Raw genomic sequence first — 10959 nt, forward strand, 5'->3', positions numbered from 1 at the left:
GCATCTGGCAAGGTAAATGATCAATCTCGTCTGTATACATTTTCTGATTTTGTTCCTCAATCAGATTCTATTTTGCTACTTACGCATGCAAATGAAGAAAGTAGGATTTGGCACGAGAGATTTGGGCACTTGAATTTCAGATATATGCAACAGCTTAGTAAGCAAGGGATGGTCAAAGGATTGCCAACCATTGAATTTTTAGATGGTGTTTGTAATGGATGTGCTCTTGGAAAGCATCCACAAGAAAAATTCGAGAAGGGGCATGCATGGAGAGCCTCTTCACCTTTGGAACTTGTACACAGTGATCTCATGGGTCCATTTCCGGTGCTTTCAATGAGCAAAGCAAGATATGTGTTGTCATTTATAGATGATTACACGAGATTCACTTGGGTTTACTTCTTGAAACTCAAGTCTGAAGTTTTTCAACATCTAAAGATTTTCAAAGTGCATGCGGAAAATCAGTCTGGAAAACGCATCAAAATACTCCACACAGATAATGGGACGAAATATGTCAACAAAGATATCAAGAATCTTTGTGATGAAGCAGGCATACAGTTGCAGCATACAGTTCCTTACACTCCACAGCAAAATGGTGTGGCTGAAAGGAAAAATCAATCTTTGAAAGAGATGGCTAATTGCATGTTGCATGCAAGATCTCTTCCGTCGAAATTGTGGGCCGAAGCTATTAATTGTACCTCATACATCCAGAACAGATCTCCTCATAAATCTGTTACTGGAAAAACACCTTTTGAGGCTTGGACTGGCATGCAACCTGAAGTTAGTCATTTCCGCATTTTTGGATCTCGAGCATGGGCCCGCATTCCTCAAGAGAAGAGAAAGGCTTTGGAGCCTCAAAGCAAAGCATGCATTTTTGTTGGATATTCTGATGAAGTCAAAGGGTACAGATTGCTTGATATCCACACTGAAGATCTCTTTATTGAAAGGAGTGTAAAGTTTTATGAAGATATTTCACATGCACCAGTAGATGAACTTGTTACCAAATTTTCATCACCACTCATTGATGAGTATGCAGATGAAACTTCAGACCAGCATTCTGATGAAGATGAGTCTTTTCCTGTGACCCCTGTTAGACCACCAGTTGTTGAACATCGAGATCATACTTTTGCATGTAGTTCGCAAGATTCTCGACCACCTTCAACACAAAAATGGCGCAGCATGAGTGGTATCCTTGATGATCCTGCCTCTATCCCTCTGTTTGAGGAAGATCCGCAAGCACTCTTAGCTATGGAGCCATCCATGCCCATGCATTCTTATATGATGCATGGATCTGATCCACAATCTTATGCAGAAGCAAATGGGCATCCTGAATGGGAAGCCGCCATGGATGAGGAATATAACTCTCTCATTAAGAACCAGACTTGGGATTTGGTTTCGCTACCTTCAAATCACAAACTTGTGAGATGCAAGTGGGTTTACCGACCAAGAAAGCATCAAATGGCCAAGTTAGTCGATATAAGGCATGATTGGTAGCAAAAGGTTTTCAGCAAGTACATGGTGTTGACTATGATGAGACTTTTGCTCCAGTGGCAAAAATGGATTCCATTCGGCTAGCTCTCTCCATTGCAGCAACAAGAGGATGGGAGGTGCATCATATGGATGTGAAGAATGCCTTTCTTCATGGTGATCTTGAGGAGGAAATCTACATGGAGCAGCCACCGGGATACATGCAGAATTCATCTCTGGTATGCAAACTAAAGAAGTCTCTTTATGGCCTCAAGCAGGCACCTAGAGCATGGTATGCAAAGATGGATTCTTATTTGTTATCTCAAAATTTTGTACACTGCAAATCTGATTCCAATGTTTATTTTCTAAAGAAAATTGACTCCTTGTTGATCATAGTACTCTACGTAGATGATCTTTTGATAACGGGTAGTTCCGCTTCTGTCATTACTAACATCAAAACTGCATTGCATAAGCGGTTTTCTATGACAGACATGGGCTTGCTAAATTTCTTCCTTGGACTAGAGATCCATCAGCGTGATTCTGGCATTACCATTTCTCAACCAAAATATGCCAGAGATCTTTTGGCACGATTTCACATGAGTGACTGCAAGCCAGCAGCCACACCTTTCTTATTAGGGATAAAGCTTGATAATGGCAAAGACACACCATTGGTTGATTGCACATTGTATCGCCAGCTTGTGGGAAGTCTTCTTTATCTCACTCACTCCCATCCTGATCTCTCCTATGCTGTTGGAGCAGTTTCCAGATACATGCAGGAGCCACATGAGTTACACTGGAATGCTGCAAAGCGCATCCTTCAATATGTCCAGGGGACAATCACCTATGGGATTCATTATGCAGCCAATTGTTCTTTGAATCTCATTGGGTTCACAGATTCAGACTGGGCTGGCGACACCATTGATCGCAAGTCTACTTCCGGTTATGTACTTAGTTTGGGATCCGGCACAATTTGTTGGTCAAGTAAGAAGCAGGCTGCCATTGCTTTATCATCAGCAGAGGCCGAGTATAGAGGAGCAGTCAATTCCATTATTTAGGCAATTTGGGTACAACATTTCCTATCTGAGCTTGGGATTAGTGTCCATCATCCAACTGTCATCTGGTGCGATAATCAAAGTACGCTAAAGATTTGCAGAGATCCAGTGCAGCGACAGCGTACCAAACACATCAAGATCCACATGCACTTCATTAGAGAACTCATTCATGATGGGATCATCGATCTTCAGTAATGTCCTAGTTCCGAGCAGATTGCTGACATCTTCACCAAGACTTTCACTGAGCAGAAGTTTCAATTCCTGCGAGATCGTCTCGGGGTGAAGGACACGACTGCCTAACAGTTGTCTTTTCTTTACTTCTGCATTATATTTTGAGGGGGGGTTTTCTTCCCACTGGGATTTCCCTCTTTCCTCCTTTTTATGCATTGTATATGGGTACCTAAAATGGTCGTGTTTCCAGGACTCATTCATTTTGCATCACACTCACCTAAGTTATACTTAAGGGGGGGTGTTGGTGTACATGCACTTAGACTAGCTGTGTTGGTGTACATGCACCTAGATTAGCTCCAGTTAACTTATTGCTTACATGTGGCACATGAACACATTAACATAAGATAAAGCACACTTAGCTTTAGTTAGCTTTAGTTATTGCATGTACAACTAAGCTTAACTTAGTTGCTTTTATGAATTTATTCTAAAACTAATATTGTAGAATTTTTTTTCATTCTTTTCTCAATTCTTGCTCGCTTCCTTCCTTCTCTTGCAAGCTTGTTTATTGTTTTGCAGATCTAGATCTGTGTATCTCAAAAATCTTACAGTGATGTTGCCACTGTGCGCATCTGATGCATTTCGGAGGACAGAAATTATGATCTGCGGTGGTGCTCCTGTTGACAGTTACAATTTGTCACTTGCAGGGATTTTCATTGACGCGCTCCAGAGCTATGGAAGAATGGTTATCACAGATCCCAATGCCGATTGGGCAATGCAGAACATGCCTACTCCCAGAGTTGTGGGAGATATGCTGCTTCTTCCCACCGGTGAAATTCTGATTATCAATGGAGCGGAGAAGGGATGTGCAGGTTATGGGCAAGCAACCAATCCAGCTCTTGCTCCTTATTTATACAGACCTAATGCATTGCCAGGGCAGCGCTTCTCAGTACTCGCAAGTTCCACTGTTCCAAGAATGTATCATTCCACTGCAATTGTATTGCCTGATGGTAGGATTTTTGTGGGAGGTTCCAACCCCAAACAAAATTATAATTTCACTGTTACGTCTCCCACAGAGCTTCGTCTGCAAGCATACAATCCTTATTACTTAGACGAATCTTCCCTGAAGCCCACCATCATTTCTGTGCTGCCTACTTCGGTCACTTATGGCGGTAGCTTCAAGGTTCAATTCGCTGCAAATAATCATCATAACATTTCCATTCAGTGCAACATTTATCCTCTGACCTTCACTACTCACTCTTTTTCCATGCATCAGAGATTGCTTCTGCTTGCATCTGCCACCCCACAATTAGAATTAGTAGGAGGAGTAGGGCAGAATATTTATAGTGCCCTAGTAACGGCACCTCCCACGCCTGTTGCAGCACCGCCTGAGTACTACATGCTATTCGTGCTCAACAGTGGATTACCCAGCGCTGCCACTTGGATTCATTTGTCTTCTAATTAGACTCATCCTTCCGCTTTGACATTCTCAATAATCTCCTCGTATGTACTATACTCTACCCTACTCTACTGTACTGAGTGAGCGCTGCAACGGTAAGCTCTTGTACATTTCAGAGCAATAAAAGTTTTGGGTTTCTTTTCTGTCTGTGTGGAAGAAATTTGAAATTTGTTAATCAAAATTGTACATTTTTTTCACCAATGTAGTGAAAAAGCAATAAAAGTTTTGGGGATGAAATTTGAAAATTGTTATGAAGGGTCTCTTTTCAAAATTGTGCATTTCTTTCATCAATGTAGTGAAAAAGCAATAAAATTTTGCGTCTTTTTTTTCTTTTTTCATCTAAAGAAATATGAAATTTGTTACGAAGCATTTCTTTTCAAAATTGTTATATAAAGTAAAGGATATTATTATATAAAGTGTCATGTTAGATTGTTATTATAGAAAGTGTGATGTTAAATGTAAAAAGACGAGGACGTTTAAAATGTTAATTATATATTTATTCTTGTAAAATTAATCCATTCTCATTAATGCTAACAAAATATCCATCATATTCATGTGTATTAAGTATCAAGATATAATTATCATTATTTTAAATTTGATTAAAAAATATTATAATTTAAACTTAAAAAAACACCTGTTATAATTTTAAAACTCAACCTACTATTATGAATCACAAATTTATAAATTTAAAATAACTAATTTTTTTAACAATAAAATTTGAGATTAAAATCATATAATATAAAATTAATTAATTACAATACCTTATTTACCTTTATTATCCAAAAAATTGTATAATTAATTTGATTATATATTTTTTCAATTAAAACCAAATTGTCTATTTGACACAAGTAAATATAATATTAACAAAATTTAATAAACACATTTACCAGTGAGTTTTTAAGCATTTGTAAAATTATATAATATTATAAGACAAATTTATTTTTATTGTTTATAATGGTAAATTATAATATTAAATAAACAATTATTGTTAACGATCAACTAAACACGTAGATTACTCTAATAATAAAAATATCTAATAAAATATTATTATAATTAATGATGTAGTCTAATTGTTTCATGCTTTATTTTTCTTCACTAGAATCTAGATTGTCATTTTCCAATGTTTAAGATATTTATTTTTTTTCCAATATTGTATTCAACTCATTGAAAAGCTTAGAAAACTAGGATTAGGTGGACTACATAGATCAAGCCCTCAAGCTAGTGATTACAACACATTATTATAACAAAAAAAAATCTATGGATTGCCTAGCCAATCCATTATACCAAAATCCTTCCACCTTTATATGCACAGTTCAATCAATCAATCCCCAGTGGAGATCCATTGGCCAAAAATGGCCAAAGTGTAATGTACCTCAATTTACTCAACTACTTTTTTCTTCCTTTTTGCAATAAATTCAAAAATACTCATTATATGAATCTAAGGTTTTACCTCATCATACATCTCATTTCAAAACATTTTTTCTCTAACACAATTTACATTTTCCATAGCTAGTGAAAAGAGAATTCTCGATGGTCCCTTGCTCACTAGTCTAGGCACAACACCATACTCGTTCAAGGCATAACTTCTTGTTCAACCCGATCATACTATAGAGATCCATCTCGATTTTATTAGTTAACATATAACACCCTTCCTAAATGCCACATGTGATACTTGTACCCTTTTGTTCCAATATAATTTAACATAAGGGACTTAGGCTTTATGAATAATAAATTAATTGTACTATATCTTATATACTTATGGTGTATCTAAGTCTCTCCTTTCTCTTGCCCATACTTTATATATTTTTCCCATGGCATTAAGCTTCTCCATGGTATCATACCCATTTATGTTACCTCCTTGCTTTGCATACTCATAATTTTGCTTATGCACTAAAAATAAATTACTATTTTGTCCACCCTTAGCTCACTTATCTTTCTTTCTCGAATTAGGTTAAAAACATTATCCTTGGCATATATTATTATTACTATTTCAAAATAATTATATGACATGCAATTATCATAGTAAACCACCCGTCAACCTCTAACTTCAATGCTAACTTGGTCAAATGTGATGTACCTTCCTCAAACCTTAGTTCTTGTTTTCATGGAATTCATGGATCAATAATTCAATTGGGGGACTCATGTGATTAGTTAAAAAGCATGGTGTGTGTCATGTGACCATGCTACATGGTCTTGTAATACTGGTTCACACCACGACTAGCACGTGGACCCAATGTGGTTGATTATTTGGATGGTGAGGATTAATGTACAGGGGGATTGTCACAAGTCCACTTTCTAGAAATATAAATACTTTTTTTTTAAGAAATAAATACTAATGTAGTTCAATAAGTTCATATTCATTAGGTTTCCCTACCCCTATAATAGTGTCTAGTGTGTAGACTCGATAGGGGGATGTGTCATAAAGTTATCCTTCTTCCTCATCCTCTAACCATTAGGGCAAGTCATGCTCAATAGAAGGTTGAGCAGGAGGGCACATCACAAGTTTTTTTGATGGATGCCCATTCTTTATGGTCATGTTCCCAACCCTGCAACTAATGAGGCATCAAAAGTGGCCAACCAAGGTCTTCCTAAGATGATAGGATAACCATTAAATTTGGTTTTGGGATGCAGGACAAGGAAATCAGTGGGATACTCCCATGAGTCAATGGAGACCATTACATCGTCAAAAAATCCCTCGGGAGCTATTATGGATCAACCCTGCAACTAATGAGGCTTCAAAAGTGGCCAACCAAGGTCTTCCTAAGATGATAGGATAACCATTAAATTTGGTTTTGGGATGCAGGACAAGGAAATCAGTGGGATACTCCCATGAGTCAATGGAGGCCATTACATCGTCAAAAAATCCCTCGGGAGCTATTATGGATCTATCTGCAAGTTGAAGTATGTAATCGGCCTCCTCCCAAATCTACCCAAGTAACTGTCCAATCGTCGTAAACGTGTGATGAGAGAGGTAGCTATAAGGGATTCAACCTCCTTGGTGACCTTAAAGAAATGGAATCGACAGAAACAAATCAACCATACCTTCCACACCAGCAGCAATGCCCCCAAGGGACATCCCAGCCACTCAAGCATCCTACCCCTAGGTCCCACTGACCTTTTAGACCTCTAAACATTTGGACGCTCTCATGATATGGGCATGATAGCATCTAGGGACCTCTTGACACTTTCACAAGCCTACAAGCCACCATCCAAGGACTTTTCCCAGCGGACCTATGCCAACATCCCTTGAAATCAAGGCACTTTTCTGGCCCAGAATTTCGGCCACTCCCCAGAATTTGTGTAACTTTTAGAATCCACCGAAGACATGATGACAAAGATAAAAAAACTGAGAAATAAAACTCAGGACTAAGCCTAACCATCCCCAACTGGGATTGACATTCTGTCAAACACTTGGAATCAATGCAACCTACAGGTTTAGGATACAAGACAAAGCATGAATGACTAAAAGCACTTATGAACCATGGCAGGAAGGATGACCAACGTCTCCATTGAACTATTATAACATCAATTAGGTCTTGCATCCATCATTTTAACATTCAAAAGTAAATACATGAAATAACCATTAAATGAATCAACCAGTTAACCATGCTTATAACGAGCTTAAAACCATGTAAATATCAAAGATATGACATCCTTTAAATCCACATATAAACAAGTGAAAAAGTAAGAGAACTTAGCTCCTGTTGACAGTTACAATTTGTCACTTACAGGGATTTTCATTGACGCGCTCCAGAGCTGTGGAAGAATGGTTATCACAGATCCCAATGCCAATTGGGAAATGGAGAACATGCTTGCTCCCAGAGTTGTGGGAGATATGCGGTGGTGCTCTTGTTGACAGTTACAATTTGTCACTTGCAGGGATTTTCATTGACGCGCTCCAGAGCTGTGGAAGAATGGTTATCACAGATCCCAATGCCGATTGGGCAATGGAGAACATGCCTGCTCCCAGAGTTGTGGGAGATATGCTGCTTCTTCCCACCGGTGAAATTCTGATTATCAATGGAGCGGAGAAGGGATGTGCAGGTTATGGGAAAGCAACCAATCCATCTCTTGCTCCTTATTTATACAGACCTAATGCATTGCCAGGGCAGCGCTTCTTAGTACTCGCAAGTTCCACTGTTCCAAGAATGTATCATTCCACTGCAATTGTATTGCCTGATGGTAGGATTTTTGTGGGAGGTTCCACCCCCAACAAAAATTATAATTTCACCGTTACGTTTCCCATAGAGCTTCATCTGCAAGCATACAGTCCTTATTACTTAGACGAATCTTCCCTGAAGCTCACCATCATTTCTGTGCTGCCTGCTTCGGTCACTTATGGCGGTAGCTTCAAGGCTCAATTCGCTGCAAATAATCATCATAACATTTCCATTCAGTTCAACATTTATCCTCCGACCTTCACTACTCACTCTTTTTCCATGCATCAGAGATTGCTTCTGCTTGCATCTACCACCCCACAATTAGAATTAGTAGGAGGAGCAGGGCAGAATATTTATAGTGCCCTAGTAACGGCACCTCCCACGCCTGTTGCAGCACCGCCTGGGTACTACATGCTATTCGTGCTCAACAGTGGAATACCCAGCGCTGCCACTTGGATTCATTTGTCTTCTAATTAGACTCATCCTTCCGATTTGACATTCTCAATAATCTCCTCATATGTACTGTACTCTACCCTACTCTACTGTACTGAGTGAGCGCTGCAACGGTAAGCTCTCGTACATTTCATAGCAATAAAAGTTTTGGGTTTCTTTTCTGTCTGTCTGTGTGGAAGAAATTTGAAATTTGTTTTTTGTTATACATTTTTTTCACCAATGTAGTGAAAAAGCAATAAAAGTTTTGGGGATGAAATTTGAAAATTGTTATGAATGGTCTCTTTTCAAAATTGTGCATTTCTTTCATCAATGTAGTGAAAAAGCAATAAAATTTTGGGTCTTTTTTTTCCTTTTTTCATGTAAAGAAATATGAAATTTGTTGTGAAGCGTTTTTTTTCAAAATTGTTATATAAAGTAAAGGGTATTATTATATAAAGTGTCATGTTAGATTGTTATTAAAGAAAGTGTGATGTTAAATGTAAAAAGAGGAGGACTTTTAAAATGTTAATTATATATTTATTCTTTTAAAATTAATCCACTCTCATTAATGCTAATAAAATATCCATCATATTCATGTGTATTAAGTATCAAGATATAATTATCATTATTTTAAATTTGATAAAAAATATTATAATTTAAACTTTAAAAAACACGTAATTCAATACCATTTAAATAATATTAGAATAATAATAATTAATAATGATATATTTAAAATAATATATTATATTTTTATTATTTAAAATAATAATTTAGTATTATTAATTTAACCTTAAATTATTAATTAAAATAATAAATTATTATTTTAAATAATAAATAATAATGATATATTTTAAAGAACAAATAGAGTAAGTCTAACTTACCTTGGACCATTAAATAATTATATAAACTCGAAATTACCTAAGGTAACTAAATTCTAAGAGTAATAGTAAATTAATACCATTTAAATAGTATTTATAGATTATTTGGTAAATATGAACTATTATACGAGATATAATGACCATAATAAATATGGATATTATAGTATTATCAAAGGAATTTTAATTTTAGGTATTCATATACATTTATTTACCTGTTTTTGCTATTTATAGGAATGTTAATAATTAAATTAGTGTTGACTAAGATCATTAGGTCAAAATTAGCCGTTAGCAATATAGCCGTTGGAATCTCTACACACTCTATTTAATCAGCTAAGCCGGATTGGTTCTTCAACTTGTCCTGACGATGAACCACACTGGCTGGTTCGAAACGCGTCGACAAAAGATTGGTTATGTGATTTCGCCGAAGACTATCTAAACACATGTTATAATTTTAAAACTCAACTTACTATTATGAATCACAAATTTATAGATTTAAAATAATTAATTTTTTTAACAATAAAATTTGAGATTAAAATCATATAATATAAAATTAATTAATTACAATACCTTATTTACCTTTATTATCCAAAAAATTGTATAATTAATTTGATTATATATTTTTTCAATTAAAACCAAATTGTCTATTTGACACAAGTAAATATAATATTAACAAAATTTAATAAACACATTTACCAGTGAGTTTTTAAGCATTTGTAAAATTATATAATATTATAAGATAAATTTATTTTTATTGTTTATAATGGCAAATTATAATATTAAATAAACAATTATTGTTAACGATCAACTAAACACTTAGTTTACTCTAATAATAAAAATATCTAATAAAATATTATCATAATTAATGATGTAGTCTAATTGTTTCATGCATTATTTTTCTTCACTAGAATCTAGATTGTCATTTTCCAATGTTTAAGATATTTTTTTTTTTTCCAATATTGTATTCAACTCATTGAAAAGCTTAGAAAACTAGGATTAGGTGGACTACATAGATCAAGCCCTCAAGCTAGTGATTACAACACATTATTATAACAAAAAAAAATCTATGGATTGCCTAGCCAATCCATTATACCAAAATCCTTCCATCTTTATATGCACAGTTCAATCAATCAATCCCCAGTGGAGATCCATTGGCCAAAAATGGCCAAAGTGTAATGTACCTCAATTTACTCAACTATTTTTTTCTTTCTTTTTGCAATAAATTCAAAAATACTCATTATATGAATCTAAGGTTTTACCTCATCATACATCTCATTTCAAAACATTTTTTCTCTAACACAATTTACATTTTCCATAGCTAGTGAAAAGAGAATTCTAGATGGTCCCTT

At 35.7% G+C, this 10959-nt stretch overlaps 1 pseudogene; it reads left to right on the forward strand.

Annotated features, from left to right (window-relative positions):
* The first annotated feature begins 7928 nt into the window (after positions 1 to 7928).
* On the forward strand, positions 7929 to 8780 carry LOC149224910 (aldehyde oxidase GLOX pseudogene; annotated as a pseudogene).
* Positions 8781 to 10959: the final 2179 nt, after the last annotated feature.

The sequence above is a fragment of the Pinus tabuliformis genome, chromosome Q (assembly GCF_031772625.1).
Source record: "Pinus tabuliformis cultivar Carrire ecotype Pingquan chromosome Q, CPIR1, whole genome shotgun sequence".
Classification (NCBI taxonomy): domain Eukaryota; kingdom Viridiplantae; phylum Streptophyta; class Pinopsida; order Pinales; family Pinaceae; genus Pinus; species Pinus tabuliformis.